The sequence below is a fragment of the Littorina saxatilis genome, linkage group LG14, assembly GCF_037325665.1.
Source record: "Littorina saxatilis isolate snail1 linkage group LG14, US_GU_Lsax_2.0, whole genome shotgun sequence".
Classification (NCBI taxonomy): domain Eukaryota; kingdom Metazoa; phylum Mollusca; class Gastropoda; order Littorinimorpha; family Littorinidae; genus Littorina; species Littorina saxatilis.
In genome coordinates this window covers 9,307,023-9,327,493 of record NC_090258.1, presented here as the reverse complement: position 1 = coordinate 9,327,493, position 20,471 = coordinate 9,307,023, and the positions used below count along the sequence as shown (strand labels likewise).

General features: G+C 40.6%; 1 protein-coding gene and 1 long non-coding RNA gene across 2 annotated transcripts in view; one reads left to right on the top strand and one right to left on the bottom strand.

Moving 5' to 3' along the window:
- Nucleotides 1-4,777, bottom strand: part of LOC138947060 (uncharacterized) — an 81,437-nt gene extending 76,660 nt beyond the window's left edge. The window contains exon 1 of the long non-coding RNA XR_011449536.1: nt 4,509-4,777. This is a non-coding gene — a long non-coding RNA (uncharacterized lncRNA). The remainder of the gene's footprint in view (nt 1-4,508) is intronic.
- The window catches only part of LOC138947059 (homeobox protein php-3-like), a 113,925-nt gene that overhangs the window by 18,333 nt on the left and 75,121 nt on the right, over nt 1-20,471 (top strand). The gene's annotated exons all lie outside the window — the stretch shown is intronic.

Below are 20,471 nucleotides of genomic sequence, written 5' to 3'. Positions count from 1 at the left end.
CAAAAATTCGTATTATTGTGCTGCCCTTGTATCGGTGAATACATAATTCTTTTGTTTTTCAATATTACTAGTCTTTTAACATCAGTTAAAGCAACACCAACAATGCCACACAATAAACAAACAAACAAACAGACTAAAACAAACACAAAACAAAAACAAGTCGCGTAAGGCGAAAATACAACATTTAGTCCAGCTCAGTCGAACTCACAGAATGAAACTGAACGCACTGCATTGTTTCCGCAAGACCGTATACTCGTAGCATCATCTGTCCACCGCTTGTTCTGAGCGTGTTTTTAATCCAAACATAGCATATCTATATGTTTTTGGAATCAGGAACCGACAAGGAATAAGATAAAATTGTTTTTAAATCGATTTCGGAAATTAATTTTAATCATAATTTTTATATTTTTAATTTGTAAAGCTTGTTTTTAATCCGAATATAACATATTTATATGTTTTTAGAATCAGCAAATAATGACAAATAAGATGACATTGTTTTTGGATCGTTTTATAAAAATATAATTTTAATTACAATTTTCAGATTTTTAATGACCAAAATTATCAATTAATTTTTAAGCCTCTAAGCTGAAATGCAATACCAAAGTCCGGCCTTTGTCGAAGATTGCTTTGCCAAAATTTCAATCAATTTTATTAAAAAATGAGGGTGTGACAGTGCCGCCTCAACTTTTACAAACAGCCGGATATGACGTCATCAAAGACATTTATCGAAAGAAATGAAGAAAACTTCTGGGGATATCATGCCCAGGAACTCTCATGTAAAATGTCATAAAGATCGGTCCAGTAGTTTGCTCTGAATCGCTCTACACACACACACACACACACACACACACACACACACACACACACACATACACCACGACCCTCGTTTCGATTCCCCCTCTATGTTAAAACAAAACAAAACAGCGACACACACACACACACACACACACACACACACACACACACACACACACACACACACACCCACACACACACACACACACACACACACACACACACACACACACACACACCTTGTTTGTGTCTTATCATACAACGTTATGACACCAGTGTCTCGACCACTCCGGTCAGTCGACCTCAGTCCCCTGCAGTCTTTCTGACCACTGTCCACCAACGCTCCATTCCCTCATTGATTGACTTTCTCACCCTCTCTGACCAGCCCGTGATGTGCGTGCTAGAGGCGAGCTCTCGAGAGACACAACTAATTATTCGCTGTCTTAAGGCCTGATGGGGAAGACACTCGTAATGAACGCTCTGAGCTATGGGCTTCGCGTGAGCATTAGGATCAGAGGGCGACAAGGGGCGGGAGACAGAGAGAGAGAGAGACAGAGAGCGAGGGGGGAGGAGGGTGAATTAGGGAGAGAGAGCAAGGGACAGACAGACAGACAGACGGACGAACGGACGGACGGACGGACGGACGGGCAGACAGACAGACGGGCATACAGACAGACAGCCAGACAGCCAGACAGCCAAACAACCAGACAGACCCACAGACAGACACACATACAGACACACAGACAGACACACAGACGGACAGACATACAGACGGACAGACATAAGCAAGTAAGCAGGCAAACTTTTTTCCTATATCGCAATGTATTATTTTTTTCGCTTAGAAAACATCTTTGAAGACCAACACGCTTGTGTCAATTTTACAAGCTTCCTGTGTAAAATTACAATTGTTCAGATTTCAAATGAATCATAGGAAAGGCAATAAGGCAACACACACAACAAACAAACAAGCAAGCAAACAAACAAACAAACAAACAAACAAACAAGCAAACAAACAAACAAGCAAACAAACAAACAAACAAACACAAAACAAAAGAAACAAGTCGCGTAAGGCGAAAATACAATATTTAGTCAAGTAGCTGTCGAACTCACAGAATGAAACTGAACGCAATGTAATTTTTCAGCAAGACCGTATACTCGTAGCATCGTCAGTCCACCGCTCATGGCAAAGGCAGTGAAATTGACAAGAAGAGCGGGGTAGTAGTTGCGCTAAGAAGGATAGCACGCTTTTCTGTACCTCTCTTTGTTTTAACTTTCTGAGCGTGTTTTTAATCCAAACATATCATATCTATATGTTTTTGGAATCAGGAACCGACAAGGAATAAGATGAAAGTGTTTTTAAATTGATTTGGACAATTTAATTTTGATAATAATTTTTATATATTTAATTTTCAGAGCTTGTTTTTAATCCGAATATAACATATTTATATGTTTTTGGAATCAGCAAATGATGGAGAATAAGATAAACGTAAATTTGGATCGTTTTATAAATTTTTATTTTTTTTTACAATTTTCAGATTTGTAATGACCAAAGTCATTAATTAATTTTTAAGCCACCAAGCTGAAATGCAATACCGAACCCCGGGCTTCGTCGAAGATTACTTGACCAAAATTTCAACCAATTTGGTTGAAAAATGAGGGCGTGACAGTGCCGCCTCAACTTTCACGAAAAGCCGGATATGACGTCATCAAAGACATTTATCAAAAAAATGAAAAAAACGTTCGGGGATTTCATACCCAGGAACTCTCATGTCAAATTTCATAAAGATCGGTCCAGTAGTTTAGTCTGAATCGCTCTACACACACACACACACACGCACACACGCACGCACACACACACGCACATACACCACGACCCTCGTTTCGATTCCCCCTCGATGTTAAAATATTTAGTCAAAACTTGACTAAATATAATAAAAAGGAGGACACAGCAGTAACATGCAGGTTAGGTCTTTCTTTATCAACATTTCGGCAGCGACAACTGAACTGCCATCCCACATTTCAATGACATGATGAACGTATGGAAACTCAAACACAAAGCAACCACATTTTCAAAATTAGGACTTACAAAAGATCATGCGAAAGGAGACTTTCATGACATTTGGACACCTTTGCAACAACTCCAAAAGCATTGAACGACACAAGAACAGATTGGCACTTACGTATATACGCTGACCGCTGTGCAGAGGTCAAGCAAGAACGCTATACACAAACAACACTTCTTCGGAAATGAGCGATCTCAACTTTTGTCTCTTTCTGGATACAATGCAAAAAACACCACTGCATTTATATAAAGAATGAAACTCCAATCAAATATTATCAGGACATTTAAGCGCGCGATGTGTGTATCTTCAGTAATACAAATCAAAAACAAGTCATCACATTGATAAAAACACTCGAATGAAATTTCAATAAGATCTTACTTGTATATTCAAATGAGCGATTTGTTTTCTCTTGCGTAACACAAACAAAAACAAACCACCACATTGTTAAACATAACACTCGAATGAAATTCCCATTAGATCTGTTCTGGACATTCAAACGCGCGATTTTTGTCTCTTCAGTAACACAAACAACAAGTCGCGTAAGGCGAAAATACAATATTTAGTCAAGTAGCTGTCGAACTCACAGAATGAAACTGAACGCAACGCAACGCAGCAAGACCGTATACTCGTAGCATCGTCACTCCACCGCCCGTGGCAAAGGCAGTGCACGTGGAATTGACAAGAAGAGCGGGGTATTCGTTGCGCTAAGAAGGATAGCACGCTTTTCTGTACCTTTCTTCGTTTTAACTTTCTGAGCGTGTTTTTAATCCAAACATATCATATCTATATATTTTTGGAATCAGGAACCGACAAGGAATAAGATGAAAGTGTTTTTGAATTGATTTCGAAAAAAAAATTTTGATAATAATTTTTATATATTTAATTTTCAGAGCTTGTTTTTAATCCGAATATAACATATTTATATGTTTTTGGAATCAGCAAATGATGGAGAATACGATAAACGTAAATTTGGATCGTTTTATAAATTTTTATTTTTTTTTACAATTTTCCGATTTTTAATGACCAAAGTCATTAATTAATTTTTAAGCCACCAAGCTGAAATGCAATACCGAACCCCGGGCTTCGTCGAAGATTACTTGACCAAAATTTCAACCAATTTGGTTGAAAAATGAGGGCGTGACAGTGCCGCCTCAACTTTCATGAAAAGCCGGATATGACGTCATCAAAGACATTTATCAAAAAAATGAAAAAAACGTTCGGGGATTTCATACCCAGGAACTCTCATGTCAAATTTCATAAAGATCGGTCCAGTAGTTTAGTCTGAATCGCTCTACACACACACACAGACAGACAGACGCACATACACCACGACCCTCGTTTCGATTCCCCCTCGATGTTAAAATATTTAGTCAAAACTTGACTAAATATAAAAACAAACCACCACATTGATAAACTGAATAGTCGAAATAAATTCAATCAGATCTTACCTGGATATTCAAATGCAAGGTTTGTGTCTTTTCAGTGACATCAAAAAACAAACCAACACATTGATAAAAGCACTCGAATGAAATTCCAATCAAATCTTACCTGGATATTCAAATGCAAGCTTTTCGTCTCTTCAGTAACACAAACAAAAATCAAACCACCACATTGATAAAACAGTCGAAAGAAATTCCAATCAGATCTTACCTGGATATTCAAATGCAAGCTTTTCGTCTCCTTGGTGACAGACACAAACAAAAAACAAACCACTACACTGATAAAACACTCGATCGAATAAAATTCCAATCAGTTCTTACCAGGATATTCAAATGCACCGAGGCACACCTGCCAATCATTTGAAATAGATAGGCCATTGACAAGTTGGTGGCACAAATTTCACACCACATTTCAGGCCATCCCTTTCAAGTCAAAATATCCCCACACACTCACACTCCTTTTTTTCAAGATACAGTAGAACCCTTTTTCCAAGATCACACACACACACACACACACACACACACACACACACACACACACACACACAGACAGACACACACACACAGACACAGACACACACGCACACACACACACACACACACACACACACACACACACACACACACACACACACACACACACACACACACTCACACACACACACCAATCTGAGAAAATCAAGTCTAAAAAAGTGAGTGAGTCTTATAGTGGAGGTAAATTTACAGACATGGCGAAGAGAAAATCTGCAAAATAAAGGTTTTGCATAAAAGGGAGAGGGAGGGGTGGAGAGGTGGGTCTTAAGTTGTGTAGTCTTAAAAGGAAGGTTCCACAGTGATAGAGGAGGAACGGTTCGTACCAGTGTATCCCGAAACACACGGTAGTATAGCCAGTCAAGCGTAACCCATTAGCGGCAAAGATCAAAGAGAGGTGAGCGTCGTAAAGTCCAGCGTGCTAGCACAGGTAAATGTGCGTGTGGGGTGAACACGTGATCTTAACGGTCACGTACTGGAAATGAACAGACTGATAGTGTAGATTAAGGAATGCTAGCATTGAAAACGAACGGATCACATGAATGGATGGTGAACCGAGGAAAGTGGAAACACAAATATACATGGAAAAATGAGAATGATTAATTCATTATTTTTTTAACAATAACAATAACAACACTTTATTGTCCATTACAATATAACATAAAAATTGCACATTTTCTTTTTGTAGGTCACAGATTAAAGGTCATGACATGAAGAAAAGAACAGCGATCTCCCGCTGCTCTCCCAGTTATTTGTGTGGATGCTGAAATTACCAAGGCGATATTCACTGATACCCCACAGATCAATGACGTGATGCAATTGAAGCAATATTTCGACAAAAGACCTAATGCATACACTAGATCGGGTTACGATGCCCTTTCCCCATTCCACATAATTATCAATGACATGATGCAATTGAAGCAATATTTTGACAAAAGACCTAATGTATACACTAGATCGAATCATGATGCCCCCTCCCCACGCAATAATGGAGGCTTTGTAACAAATACTTGCCTTTTCTGCCAACGCAACAATACTCTCATTCGTTCATTATATTAAGGAGAAATAAAAGAGAAACAATATCCACAACGTAACGAATCTGCGCCTCGTATATTACTGATTATGTCAGATGCTGATTTCTTATGTAACAGTTTTTATTTTTCTCTCTGTGAGAATTCATCGCATTCAAAATAATCTGTATCCATTCGTTCAGTTTAGCATAACAGCCTACAAACTAACAAATACACTTCTCACAACCATACCCACAAATCTTGTTAGCACTGAGAAATCTCCTCACACAGACTCATCTTTCTATGTCAGGTGGAGGGAAACTCGATCACGGCTAAAAGGTGTTGAATCCAATCCATTACCCTGCCCCTAAGAATACTTAGGGAAATATATGTTCATATCGTCTTGGCGTGGCCTCGTATCGGTTACGTTGCGAGACACGTTAGGCGCTAACCTCGGGAAGGTGACGTTATTCGAGGCGTGCTATATAGACTATTGTGAAGATTGAAACTCTATACTACAGGCCTGCTGGTTTTGCTTTGTGTTGTAGATTAAAAAAAAAAATCATGTGTGTGAGAATGTCATGGCTTTTTTTTCGAACAAGATTTTGTTTCTACATGTGCGCTTGTATACATTAATTTGTCTTTGACTTTTTCAACATACACTTTATTTTTTCATTGATATCTTCTCCTCCTTTTCTTCCCCCTCCTCCTTAATCTTCTTCTTCTTCCTTTTGTTGTTGTTGTTGCAGGTTGTGTACGTAAACACTTTTTGAATTTTGATTTGGTTGGTTCAGCTTTTGTGTGTTTGTAAACACATCTATGTTGGAGTTCAAACCGTCGTCGTCGTCGTCGTCGTCATCTTTGCTGCAGTGCCAGTTTTCTTATTGTTGCACACACAGCGACTGCAGAGATGATGCAGAATTTATGTACTTTCATTTCAAGCTACATGTACCAGGAATGTTAAATAGCTATTTTGCTATTAAAAACCCTTTTTCACATGATAGAGGATATACATTTAACCATCGCGCCACAATACGAATATTGATTACTTAAATATCAAACTTACTTCTGCATAAAGAGGTTTTAGTGTCGAACTTGTGATACTATTATAACGGCAACAATTATTAGCTATTCTCGCGAATAAAAAACCCAAAAAACACACAATTATAGCTTATACTAGCACAAATCCCAAAACAAATAGATTGCCACCTACAGTAATCATTGCTGTATTCGCTTGGGGTTTTTTTTGTTTTTTTTTATTTTTTTACCTCAGTTGACCATCTTTTTTGCCTCTTTCGTCTTTTTTTTTTCTCTTTCTTTTTGGGCGGTGAGCATATCCTTCTTCATTTCTTCTGGTTTTTTGAGTCACTTGAGAAAAAGTGACTCTATGTAATCGGTCAGTGTTAGTCTGTCCGGCCGGCCGTCCGGCCGGCCGTCCGGCCGGCCGGCCGTAGACACCACCTTAACGTTGGACTTTTCTCGGAAACTATCAAAGCGATCGGGCTCATATTTTGTTTAGTCGTGACCTCCAATGACCTCTACACTTTAACGATGGTTTCGTTGACCTTTGACCTTTTTCAAGGTCACAGGTCAGCGTCAAAGGAAAAATTAGACATTTTATATCTTTGACAAAGTTCATCGGATGTGATTGAAACTTTGTAGGATTATTCTTTACATCAAAGTATTTACATCTGTAGCCTTTTACGAACGTTATCAGAAAAACAAGGGAGATAACTAGCCTTTTCTGTTCGGCAACACACAACTTAACTTTGGGCTTTTCTCGGAAACTATAAAAGTGACCGGGCTCAAATTTTATGTGAACGTGACTCATTGTGTTGTGAATAGCAATTTCTTCCTGTCCATCTGATGCCTCATATAATATTCAGAACTGCGAAAGTGACTCGATCGAGCGTTTGCTCTTCTTGTTTTGTTTTTCTTCAATGAAATTTTTATTTTGTTTTCTTTTGCACTGATTACAGGTTACATTTCCATTAAATTACTTTTTAATTCAACAACAATCTAACTAAGGACAATATTCGCTTGTGTCTTCACTGCAAGCCGCTGAACGATTTGTCAAGATAAGTGTTGCGTATTTAGTGTTTGTCTGTGCACTTATATAAAGACCGCTTGGTCGATATTTTTGTGAACGTAACGTTTTTTTTGTCAATAATTCAACGTTCCAACAACTTACCTTTCTTGTTTTTGTTATTCATTTTTTAAACTAGCACATGTCATCCCTTTAACCATAGGGCCCGCAAACCCAATATTGAATTACTTGCCATGCCCGTCTTCGGCTTTGTCTAGTGTTTTGAAAAGAATTTGCCGAAAGACACATTTGTTAAAGGGAAGGATTATTTTACGGCAATTTATCAATGAACTAAGGTCTTTGTGTTTAGCGTTGACGCGAAACAAAACAGTCACCGTATCTGCTCTACTCATTCGGCCTTTTTGGGTGTACAAACGCGTTTGGTTGGAATTTATATAAGCGTCGTGAATATAACAAGACAGACGTTGTATATATATATATAGTGATTATTATATGCTTTTAAATATAAATCGATTCAGTTGAAACGCAAACACACACACACACATACACACACACACACACACACAAACACACACACACACACACACACACACACACACACACACACACACACACACACACACACACACACAAACAAGCGCGCGCGTACGCACGTATGCACGCGTGCACGCTCGCACGCACGTACATACACACAAACACACACACACACACACACACACACAAACACACACACACACACAAACACACACACACACACACACACTAATCAGAATTATGAAAACAAATTTAGAATATAAGCCTATATACAAGATGTTCATTACTACGTATATTGCTTTAAAACACGGGAGTTGATTGTCACTATACATAGCAAGCTACAGCTCTAACATGTTCCTGATCGCATTTGCTTTTTGTATATGAGCAAGCAGGATCAACAATAACATAAACAACTACTGTTCCGACTATACTTATCAGAGATGGAGCAATTTTCGACGCATTCTGATCCATTACTGACCCACGCTCCAATATCCACTGAACCAAAATTCATTGCAGTTAATCCGAACATAATTATGTCCAACACATTTGACTTGAATAAAAATACAAACATATACACTATCGAGACACTCACGATGCATTGAGCCAACAACTGTTATAGTGCGTCCGAACGTATGTCCGACACATTTGGCTAGAGTACAAACACAAACTTTGCTTTGATTGAGAATGTCACCACTTTCGTGAAAAAAGGCGACTTGTTTACGCGAGTCACTCGCCATTGACTTCTCAATGACAAGGGATAATCCATTAGCAAGTTTGTTTTAATTATTCTTAGCCATTATCGACACAATCAGGACATACTGAACCAGCAATGATTACATACAGAATATATACGGCATATATGCATATTGCTTGAATGAAAACATAAATTTTGCTTGAATGTGGCATTTCAGTAATTAGGTTGAAAACGGCGACGGGTGCGTGTCAAAGACTCTTCTCCCGAAACGGAGAATCCATCAACCTTTGAGTGTTATTCTTAACCATTATCCACTTACTTAGGACAAACTGAACCAACAATAATGTAAGTCCGTCCAACACATTCGGCTTGAATGGAAACATACACTTAGCTTTGATGTGGCATATCCGCACTTTTGTTGAAAACGGTGATTTGTGTAGATGGCCATTGCTTTTTTTTCCAAAATCGCGCCCGGGACGATCCATTTTTCTCTGATTGCCATATTTACGCATTGTTGACTCATTTAGAAGAATCTTAACTAAGAATAGTAGTGTGTTCATGGGAACATATATCTTGCACATTTGGATTGAATATACACTTTGCTTTGATTTAGAATTTCACTACACTCGTTGAAAACAGTGATTTGTGAGGGTGTCCATTGCTTTTTTTCTTTTTTTTTTAATCGCAGAGGATACATGTGTCTCTGATTATCATATTTACCCCATTATCGACTCATTTAGAACAATAATAACAGTGAGTGCATGGGAACATATATATCCGCCACGTTTGGCTAAAGTAAAAACATAAACTTCGCTTTGATGTGGCATTTTTTTCACCAGTTTTGCTAAAAACGTCGAATTGAGTTGGTCAATGTCCATTGATCTTCGCACTAAGTGGACGATCCATTATGTCCCGTGCGGTTATTTTTTTAATCCATTTTCGGCTCATCTAGGCCGGACACAATAAACCAACCATTAGTGTAGCGCTTTCGAACGAATGTTCGACACATGTGACACAATTTAAAAAACAAGATATACACAACAACAAATGTCGATCCCTACTTTTGGCGATTTGAGTGGCTGTCCATTAAAAATTAATTAATCAAAAAGAACGCTGAAAGTAACTAATAACGAGCGACTGTAAATATTGTTCACTTTGGGTTTGCCATCCGTTTTCAAAATGTTATAGCTTGACCAAATTACCGTTTGAGTGGCTGCGAAAATAAAAGTTGAAAGGTGGCGCATGCATGTTCCGTATTTATTCTTCGGTAAGGCGACATGTTATTTTAATAACGGATTTATGACACCACATGTCACATTAACTCACATACTACCCACTCAAATCCATCGGCACCCTTCATGAATCGAAATCTGTCGTTTCATTTAACATTTGAGAAAAATGGGTTACATGTGTTTGTTTCATGCATTATAGCTCTTTAACTCAAATGTTTCGACTGCTTAAATCAAGATGATTGTAACATTATTTTCATGTTAGTGTAGAAACAAGTCCTCAAACGCTCGGATGTACACACATGTATAGGTTTTCCTACTACGTGATACAATTGTTCCTCAACAAAAGCTGAATGCTACAATCTATGCAACCATTTGGAACAATTGGACGTGCACAGAAAAAAGTCCCTTAAAATCTCTACTGTCGGATGACCAAAATCTGTGCAACCATTTGGAACAATTTAGCTCAGGGAAAGTACCTTTGCAGTCTATACATTCGACAGACAAATCCGCCGACCAGTCAAAACGCGCGCGTGCATGGGTCATACAACCCAATCCGCAAATGTCCAGCACCACCGCGCTGGTAGATGACCACGTTGCAGCCGCCATTAATAAACGATTCCACCAACTCTTCAAACTTCAGTTTTCATTAACCAAACACTCTCCATGCAGCAAAACGTTGACAGGACCTTTCTTGAAAAAGGCCCACGCGTTGCAGCAGCCGTCGCTTAATTCTTCAATGAACGCTTCAAAACCTCAAGTTCCATTAACCAAACACCCTTCAGCGTCAGTTAATTCTGTGAAAAGGGCCATTCTCTAATACAGCCTTCCCTTATATACCTATTTATTCCCTCCACAAACAACAGTTCAGTGCGCAAAGATAAAGCCACCCCAAACCGTGCAGATAAACCCCAGACGTGCAGATAGAAACTCAATGGGAGCCGATGAAAGTGAATGTGCAAATAAATTTCGCAGCCTTCGGATACATTTTCCGCGTGACGAGTGTCCGTAGCGCTGACCACAAAGACTGGACGTCGCTGGCTTTCAGGACCTTGGTCAGTTGATGACGTCGTAAAAACGCTATCGCCCCTCTTTCCGCATCTGCTCAACCACATGTGTGTCCAACTGCTCCACGCTCGCTAGGTCTGGACAAGGCACTGAAAGAACACAAGGCAGTCAAGCATGCATACTGAGCTGAAATATTGATTTTGAGCGAAGGTTTAGGCAAGTTTTCAGTCAAGCTTTCCTGTTGGCCCTGGATGCGCATATACGTAGTTGTATTATTGCAAAGTTCTGCGTAAAGTCGAAGGCGAGAATCCAACTACGTATGTAACCAGTGACATGCAGTTGGCTATTTGTGGACACAATCCCTGTATGCATTGAATTTCCAGTTAGTCGAGTATTCTCGACCAGTTTGGAGTTCCTTCCATAACGAGTTGAAGTTTAGATTGTATTGTGTGTGTGTGTTTCTGTTGTCGGGAGTGTATAGACATATTTACATGAGTGAGACAAACATGTTATCAACGTCATACAAAGTTTGTCATACAAATCCCTGAACAATCGTTGTTAACTTTCTGCCTTTTAAGTATTATATTACAACCGCTCCTGCTCTTAGGAAAACTTAAGTTAATGGTACCCATCGCAAGCTAATGTCTATAGTTATATACAAAGCTGTGTCGTCAATTGTGAACACTAATGCAACAAGAGGCGAAGCCTTCACGGCTCACGTAAGAAATCGACAAACAGTAACACAAACTCAATCACTCCGTCACACATACACACACACAGTAAGCATACCGTCGCGATATAACCTTGAACGGTTGAAAACGACGTTAAACACCAAATAAAGAAAGAAAGAAACAGTAAGCATAAGTGATACGGTGCAAGAGTGCGAGACACTAGATCTAGATCTGTCTGTCTGTAGCCTACTTTTTAGTACTTACGGGGACACGACTGCCAGATGGCCAGATCGACACTGCGCTTTCGACAGCGCTTCCTCGCGCAGACACTGGAAACACGCTGTGCAGATTAACCTGTAGGAAATCTCCTTTGGTATCTTCTTTATCTATTTTTCTGGAGCTACGAAACCGAACAATGTGAAATCGTGTTCTCCGAATCGGCGAACTGCAGCTCGGTGATAACTGTATCTATACCACAATCCTTCACGCGATCTGACCTAACCTTGACCCCTGACCTGGTCTACATACCATACACGACACAAACCAGTCAGCTGTTTTTACCCCCCCAAAACCCCCCACCACCCGGTTTTTTTGGATACACACTTTAACTACATACGTGCCGACGAAATGTTGATCATTGCTTCAATACTTTGAAGCTGTTGCTTGGATAATAACCAGGTAAAATTAGTATTTCGGTGTTCAGTCAAATGTTAAAGTTTCTATCACATACACACACACACACACACACACTGACACACACACACACATACACACGCACAGACAGACAAAAGTTAGCATCGCATAGGCTACACTTACGTGAGCCAAAAATGACCATCAGTGTAAGCGGTAGCGAAGCTGGCGTCCCAGTTTCTGTTTCACCTGCTGTGACTTGGCAGTTGTTGACACATCTGCGACGGCTTGCCCTGATGGTCATTTTGACACGTGCTTTTTGTTGCCAAGGCGCTACACAGTACCGCATTAAGATTAGCAAGCGTGCCCCAGGTTAAGTGAATATATACAGAGAGCGCGTGTGACCTTTGTTTTGCTGTCGCGTGTGGGACTATTTTATACTGCAGCACGTGCAAGTTTGAACATTGCTGTCGATTTGTGAAATGATTTGTTGGCGTTGTTTAACTGTTGGTTTTATTCAACTTGTTTGACTTGCGTTCAACTCGTTTGACTTACTGCCTGCCGCGATTGAATTGTTGTGGACTAATGGTGATTGTGCTTGATTCCTGAAAGCTTCACCGACAGTGATTGTTTTCAGTCTGTCATGTATTAATGACGCGAGGAGGATTAGCGAATGTCCCAATCAAATCTGCCTTGATGGATGTCGTAGAATTAAATCCCCGACCACTAACCCTTTATTTTGCTAAGAAATAGTAGATCATTTGGTATTATATTGTAAACAAACAACACAACCAAGCAAACAAACAAAACACACACAAAACAGAACATTTTTTTTTCATTTTTTTTTTCATTTTTCATTACTTTATTGTCCCATCGCTGGGAAATTCGGGTCGCTTCCTCCCAGTGGAAAGCTAGCAGCAACGGAGTCGCGCTACCCAGGTGTGTGCGTGTTTAGGTGTATTCAGCCACCTGCACCTATGGCAGAATGACCAAGGTCTTTTACGTGCCATTGTGATGACACGGGGGTGGGACATGGCTTCCGTCTCTGGGTCTGCACATAAAGTTGACCCGTGTCCGTCCCGGCCCGAATTCGAACCTGCGACCTTTCGATCACAAAGTCCAGTGCTCTACCAACTGAGCTACCGGGCCCCACAATGTGGTACCATCACCTATCCGCAGCTAGGCGAGAGTCTTTGATTTTTTTTAATTCCTGAAGGAACTGCATTCCATGTCTTTTTTTCTTTTTTTCTTTTTTTTTTCTTGTCCTTTCTGTTTCTGTCTTTGTTTTGTCGTAGCTTGTTGTATGTGTGTTCCTGCTTTGATGTTTTGCCCTTCTATTATTCCAACTATTATTATTATTATTATTACAGCCAACCTATATTCTTTCACGTTCAAATTTCTCACAGAAACAAGCCGAACACTCACACAGGTTAAAAGAACATATTTTCTCAGCCTACAAATAAATAACGGGCAGGGGAGGCACGGCGACAGAGGCCCATCATACACGTCCTTCACGAAAGAATGGTTTATGATCGGGTGAGGAGATGACGACTGAGAGAAGATGGTTGGGAAGGGGGGTGGGGGGGGTGCATGCAACAAAAAAAAAGGGGGGGGAGGGAGAGAAGGAGGATAGAAAGAGGTCCGGAGCCGCTGAAAGACGACAGTATATAGCAAGGTATGATGCATAAGTATGTAAGCCCCCCCCCCCCCCCCCCCGGCCTTTTTCCTGGACTAGAAATGTAAAGGTAAAATACGTATCAGGAAGAGGGTGATGGGTGGGGAGGGGTAGTGAGCGAAAGAAGCAAGGTATGAAGGAATGAACATTTTTACTCCCTCCCCCTCCCTCTCCACCGCAATACCCAACTGCACTCGCCCCCTTCCCGAGACTAGAATGTGTATGGCTATTTATGAACTAAACGATAAGAAGGAAACAGGGGTGAGAAAAAGAAAGATGACGGTGCAGATGGAAAGGGGGAATGAGAGTGGATGGGGCACGAGGTTTAAGATATAACAACATTAACATTTGAACCCCCCTAACCCTGCGCCCCCCCCCCCCCCCCCTCATGTCGCCCGACTAGAATTTTTATGGCTCTGTATATGAACTAAACGACAAGAAGGAAAAAGGAGGCCAAGAGACGAAGGAAGCGGGATATGTTGTGTTGTACGGGAGAGCCATGAAAGGACTCTTCTTGGCTGATTAATGTTCAAGATAGGATGTAGACCCTACACGGAGGATCGGAGGTGCTTCCTTGAACCACACACAGACTCGAACCTTTGAGGGGTTGGTGGGTGGGAGGGGGCTGGGGTCAGGGTTGGGAGGGGTTGGGTTGGTTGTAGAAAGGAAGGTTGTGAAGGAAGGTGTGTGTGTGTGTGTGTGTGCGTGTGTGTGTATGTGTGTGCGTGTGTGCGTGTGTGTGTGTGTGTGCGTGCGTGTGTGCGTGTGTGTGTGTGTGTGTGTGTGTGTGTATGTGTGTGTATGTGTGTGTGTGTGTTTGTTTGTTTGGAGGATGGTACACTGTGGTTAAGCCACCATGCCACGCTCAAACCAAATGGGTCAGTTGATTTTGTTGTTTTAGAAAGAAGGCGGAAACCGAAACATGATACAACAAATAAACACATAAATCAGTTGAAACAACATCAATAAAGGAAAGAAACAGATCAAAACATGAGATCACTGGTCGTCTTGGGGTTGAACACGCCGGTTTCCCTCGCTTGTTATTTGAGAACAAAGAAGGTTGTGCTGTTAATTCCTCACTCGTTGATCTATCCACCGTGCAGTACAGTTCACCATGCAGGAGCAAAACCATCCTTTTGTCTTAAATCTGAACTCAAAAACCTCTCGACCTCCAAAGCCACTGCGGTCTTTAAATCGCAACAGTGATTGCGCACGCATTCAAGCATGCGCAGAAGGTGCGTGGAACTTTGAAGTATGGAGGTGGGACAAACATTTGGTTTTTATGACGCCACTCCTACCCCACACTCGTGAAGTCGTCAAGTGCACGGTATATAGCCACAGGTTTGCTGAGTGAACATTCTAGACGTGTGTATGTGTACAGTTTGTGTGATAACTTGGACGGTTCCTTTGATGAGCAGCGTAATTGTGCATCTGCTATTTTCGGTGCTGCTTCTCTGCTGGGAAGTGAGGAAATTAACAATATGGCGCACACCTGCAAATGCCGTAAGCAAGCAGGCAAACAACCAATCAAACCCACACACAAACAAACAAACAAACAAACACACACACACACACACACACACACAAACCAACCAACATCTGAATCTCTCTCTCTCTCTCTCTCTCTCTCTCTCTCTCTCTCTCTCTCTCTCTCTCTCTCTCTCTCTCGTCCTTCTTCGCCTTGTCCCCTCATTGTCTGTTGTTGTTGTTGTTGTTGTTGTTGTTGTTGTTGTTGGTATGGTTGTTGTTGTTGTTGTTCCACTCCTCTTCCTCTACTTCTCTCTCCTTGTCATCTGTCGGGTCTTGTGTTCTCCTCCTTCTTATATGTCTCTCGTTTTTCATCTATCTCATCCTTAGTCTTCTTTTTTGAAGGAGTGGTTTTATAAATAGTACAGCTTGCAATTCTGGGCTAAACATGCAGAATCCATAAGAGTAAAACAAGAAACAGTCACACATCTCGTCTTGCTGTATGGGTGGCAAACATGCTTCAAGGTATCACATGACACCAGAGTTAAGGGGAAGCGGGTTGGACCTAGGGGGCGCCACAAGCCAAGGTCATAAGTCAGCACACACCTTAACACCCCGAGGTGCGTCCGGAGCTGCCCACCGGTCAGCAAAGGCAGGTGGTGGTGGTCACATATGGGACTTTAACACCCCCCTAATCTACAACCCTGCTGACCCGGCCACTCTACAGCCTCTACCGCCCACCCCTCTTTACTGGTCAGCCCGGACAAAATGACCACTGGTTGAAAAGGCAATAGCTTGTCTTGGTCAAGTAGTGGACGATTGTTAATTGGTGGTATTTGCGGGAATGTCTTGTAATTTGAGCGCACAGGTCGCGGTGTGCAAAGAAGGGAACAATCTGTGCTCCAGAAGTAATGAGGAGAAATCAAACTTGTTCGACTTTTGATGGTTTTGATGAAAGAAATGTGGTTTTAGCACAATGCTTTGGTTGCTCGCGTACAGGCAAGGGCAGGAGAGGTTGTGCATGTAATGGAGCATTATGTGATTGAACAGTGACGATTAGAAAATAAACGTTTACGATGTTGATGATTTTGTGGAAGGCATTGTAGAATTGTGCACAATGGTTGGGTTATAAAAACGGCAGTCTGTGACGTAACATTGATGACAAGAAATCGACATTTCACAGGCTTTGAAGTACTGTAGTTTTAGTACAATGGCTTGGATGTGCGTATACGAGAACATTTTGAAATCGAAAAGTAAAGGACGCTGACGTCATTCCTTTTCTACGTCACTCATTTTCAATCAATCAATCAATGAGGCTTATATCGCGCATATTCCGTGGGTACAGTTCTAGGCGCTCTGCAGTGATGCCGTGTGAGATGAAATTTTATACGGCCAGTAGATTGCAGCCATTTCGGCGCATATTTACCTTTCACGGCCTTATTCCAAGTCACACGGGTATAGGTAGACAATTATTAACTGTGCCTAAGCAATTTTACCAGGAAAGACCCTTTTGTCAATCGTGGGATCTTTAACGTGCACACCCAATGTAGTGTACACGGGGGGTGGTTCGGACACCGAAGAGAGTCTGCACACAAAGTTGACTCTGTGAAATAAATTTCCGCCGAACCTGGGATCGAACTCACGCTGACAGCGGCCAACTGAATACAAATCCAGCGCGCTACCAACTGAGCTATATCCCCGCCCGTCATACAATCATTCATTCGCTCGGCTTCCTGGCGAGCAGGCGAAATTTCGATCAAGAGGCTACGTTTTTTGTAACTCATTGTTTGTCTGTTTGTCGATATATTTGTGATTGTAACGTATTTGGTCAATAAAAACGTTCCAACAACTTACCTTTCTTGTTTTTTATTCCAAAAGTAATGTTGAAATCGGACATATTCACCGCTAACCCTGCACAAACTTATACTTTACGAATAATAGCTATTTTTGTCACAACTCACGATGGATATATCTGTGTGTGTTACACATCGCAGACGGAATTTGTCTATTTAAGGTGCAGCTGTTTTAAGTTTTTCACCTTTAAACATGCTGCATGAATATTTTAAAACAACCATAGAAAATAATCTTAGACATCCGTACAAAAATGGGACCTCGTTGTCAAAAACCCGGAAACATTATGTGCTCTCGGTGACAGAAGAATACCAGAGAAATAAAGTCGCTCAGGTGGTACAGCACTGCACTTGTGTTCCTCTTTCTTTACGAATTGAATCGTTTTCTTCGGTTTTTGTTTTGTTTGTGTGGTTCCTCTGTCTGAAAAAAAGAGGTAAACAGATAATTAGTTGTCATCGTGTATGATGAAATCGCAACGTGTTTGTTTCTGTAATGAGACCGCAGAACTGTTCATTATCTTACAATGATTGGATACACACTCAATTAACGCATGTTTCTTTGCACAGAAACAGGGGTCACAAGAAAACAAACCGCAAGAAAGAAGAAGAAAAACAGAAAAAGATGTGTCTTGAACAGCAATGCACTATAGTTACCCCTCCTCTTGACTAACACAACAAACGTTGATTAGCAGCTTTCACATTTTCACGACCAAGGAAGACAGTTTCGACAGAGGTACAGCCCAACAAAAAAGAAAAAAGCAAAAAAGCAAGAAAAAATGAAGAAAAAAAGCAGTAGGTAGTATAGAAGCTAGTCGCACAAGACATCAGGAGTTGTGAGAGTAACAAGTTAAAAACTGCTCTGAGCTGTAGAGAAAAGGATATTGTTTTTCCAACAAAAGAGAAAGACAACATACTCTACATCACCTCTACCGTTCTACACGTTTTCTAAACAAACAACTCGCGCGGGCAGGATTGCGAAACATGCACACTGTGTGGTCTGGGGTTGTAAGCGCACACAGGCAGATGAGAAAAACAGACACCTTGAATGTGAAAGAACGGTGCTTTAGAGTATTGTTTTAAACATGAGAGAGAGAGAGAGAGAGAGAGAGAGAGAGAGAGAGAGAGAGAGAGAGAGAGAGACAGAGAGAGAGAGACAGAGACAGACAGAAAGTGAATTGAACTTTATTTAACAAGGATTAAGATTTCAGGTTACGCCTTTTCTTACAATTTGTCCTTGGGACGCATAGACACACAGTTATATAATTAAACAAGTCGCGTAAGGCGAAATTACTACATTTAGTCAAGCTGTGGAACTCACAGAATGAAACTGAACGTAGTCCGCCGCTAGTGCAAACGGCAGTGAAAGTGACGAGCCTGTTTGGCGCGGTAGCGGTTGCGCTGTGCTTCATAGCGCGCTTTACTGTACCTCTCTTCGTTTTAACTTTCTGAGCGTGTTTTTAATCCAAACATATCATATCTATATGTTTATGGAATCAGGAACCGACAAGGAATAAGATGACATAGTTTTTAAAACGATTTCGGAAATTTAATTTTAATCATAATTTTTATATTTTTAATTTTCAGAGCTTGTTTTTAATCCGAATATAACATATTTATATGTTTTTGGAACCAGAACATGACGAAGAATAAAATAAAAGTAACTTTGGGTCGTTTTATCAAAAAATAATTTTAATTACAATTTTCAGATTTATAATGACCAAAGTCATTAATTAGTTTTTAAGCCACCAAGCTGAAATGCAATTCCGAAGTCCGGCCTTCGTCGAAGATTGCTTGGCCAAAATTTCAAACAAATTTGATTGAAAAATGAGGGTGTGACAGTGCCGCCTCAACTTTTACAAAAATCCGGATATGACGTCATCAAACGTATTTATCGAAAAAAAGAAAAACACGTCCGGGGATATCACTCCCAGAAACTCTCATGTCAATTTTCATAAAGATCGGTCCAGTAGTTTGGTCTGAATCGCTCTACACACACATGCACAGACAGACAGACAGACACACACACACACACACACACACACACACACACACACACACACACACACACACACACACACACACACACACACACACATATATACACACCACGATTGTAGTTGTACTAGGTTGCAAGCCCCTGGATCATTTTTTTGATTAGTGCTTTTGTGAACAAGAAACAATTAACAAGTGGCTCTATCCCATCTCCCCCCCTTTCCCCCGTCGCAATATAACCTTCGTGGTTGAAAACGACGTTAAACACCAAATAAAGAAAGAAAACATACACCACGACCCTCGTCTCGATTCCCCCTCTATGTTAAAACATTTAGTCAAAACTTGACTAAATTTAAAAAAATAAAAATTAAAAAGTTAAAAAGTTAACCAACAAAAGGAGGTCAGAAAACTTCAGCTCGTGATAATAAAGATGACGATGATGATGATGATGATGACGATGATGATGATAATGATGATGATGAAGATGAGGCATGAAGAGCATGCATGTATACATGCATATATTTATTACCAATTCAGTGCCCCATATGACTTTTTGACCAATCAGGACGGATTCTAGGTGACCTGTTAAATGTTATAACGTTCAGGCAGGGACCCTTTTTGTTTATCAAGCTAAAAATTGACAAAACAAAGTAAAAATTTAAATCAACAAGATCAGCGTGATTTATTCTACAGAATGACACTTCAAATGCTGTCAGATAATACTCTCTTTATCTAAAAAAAAATACCGATAAGCGAGTTTTGTCGGTGGGTGCTTTACGGAACAGCAAGGTACCGCCCATCCTCTGAGTGTGAAATGCCGACCCGCTCACTTGAAA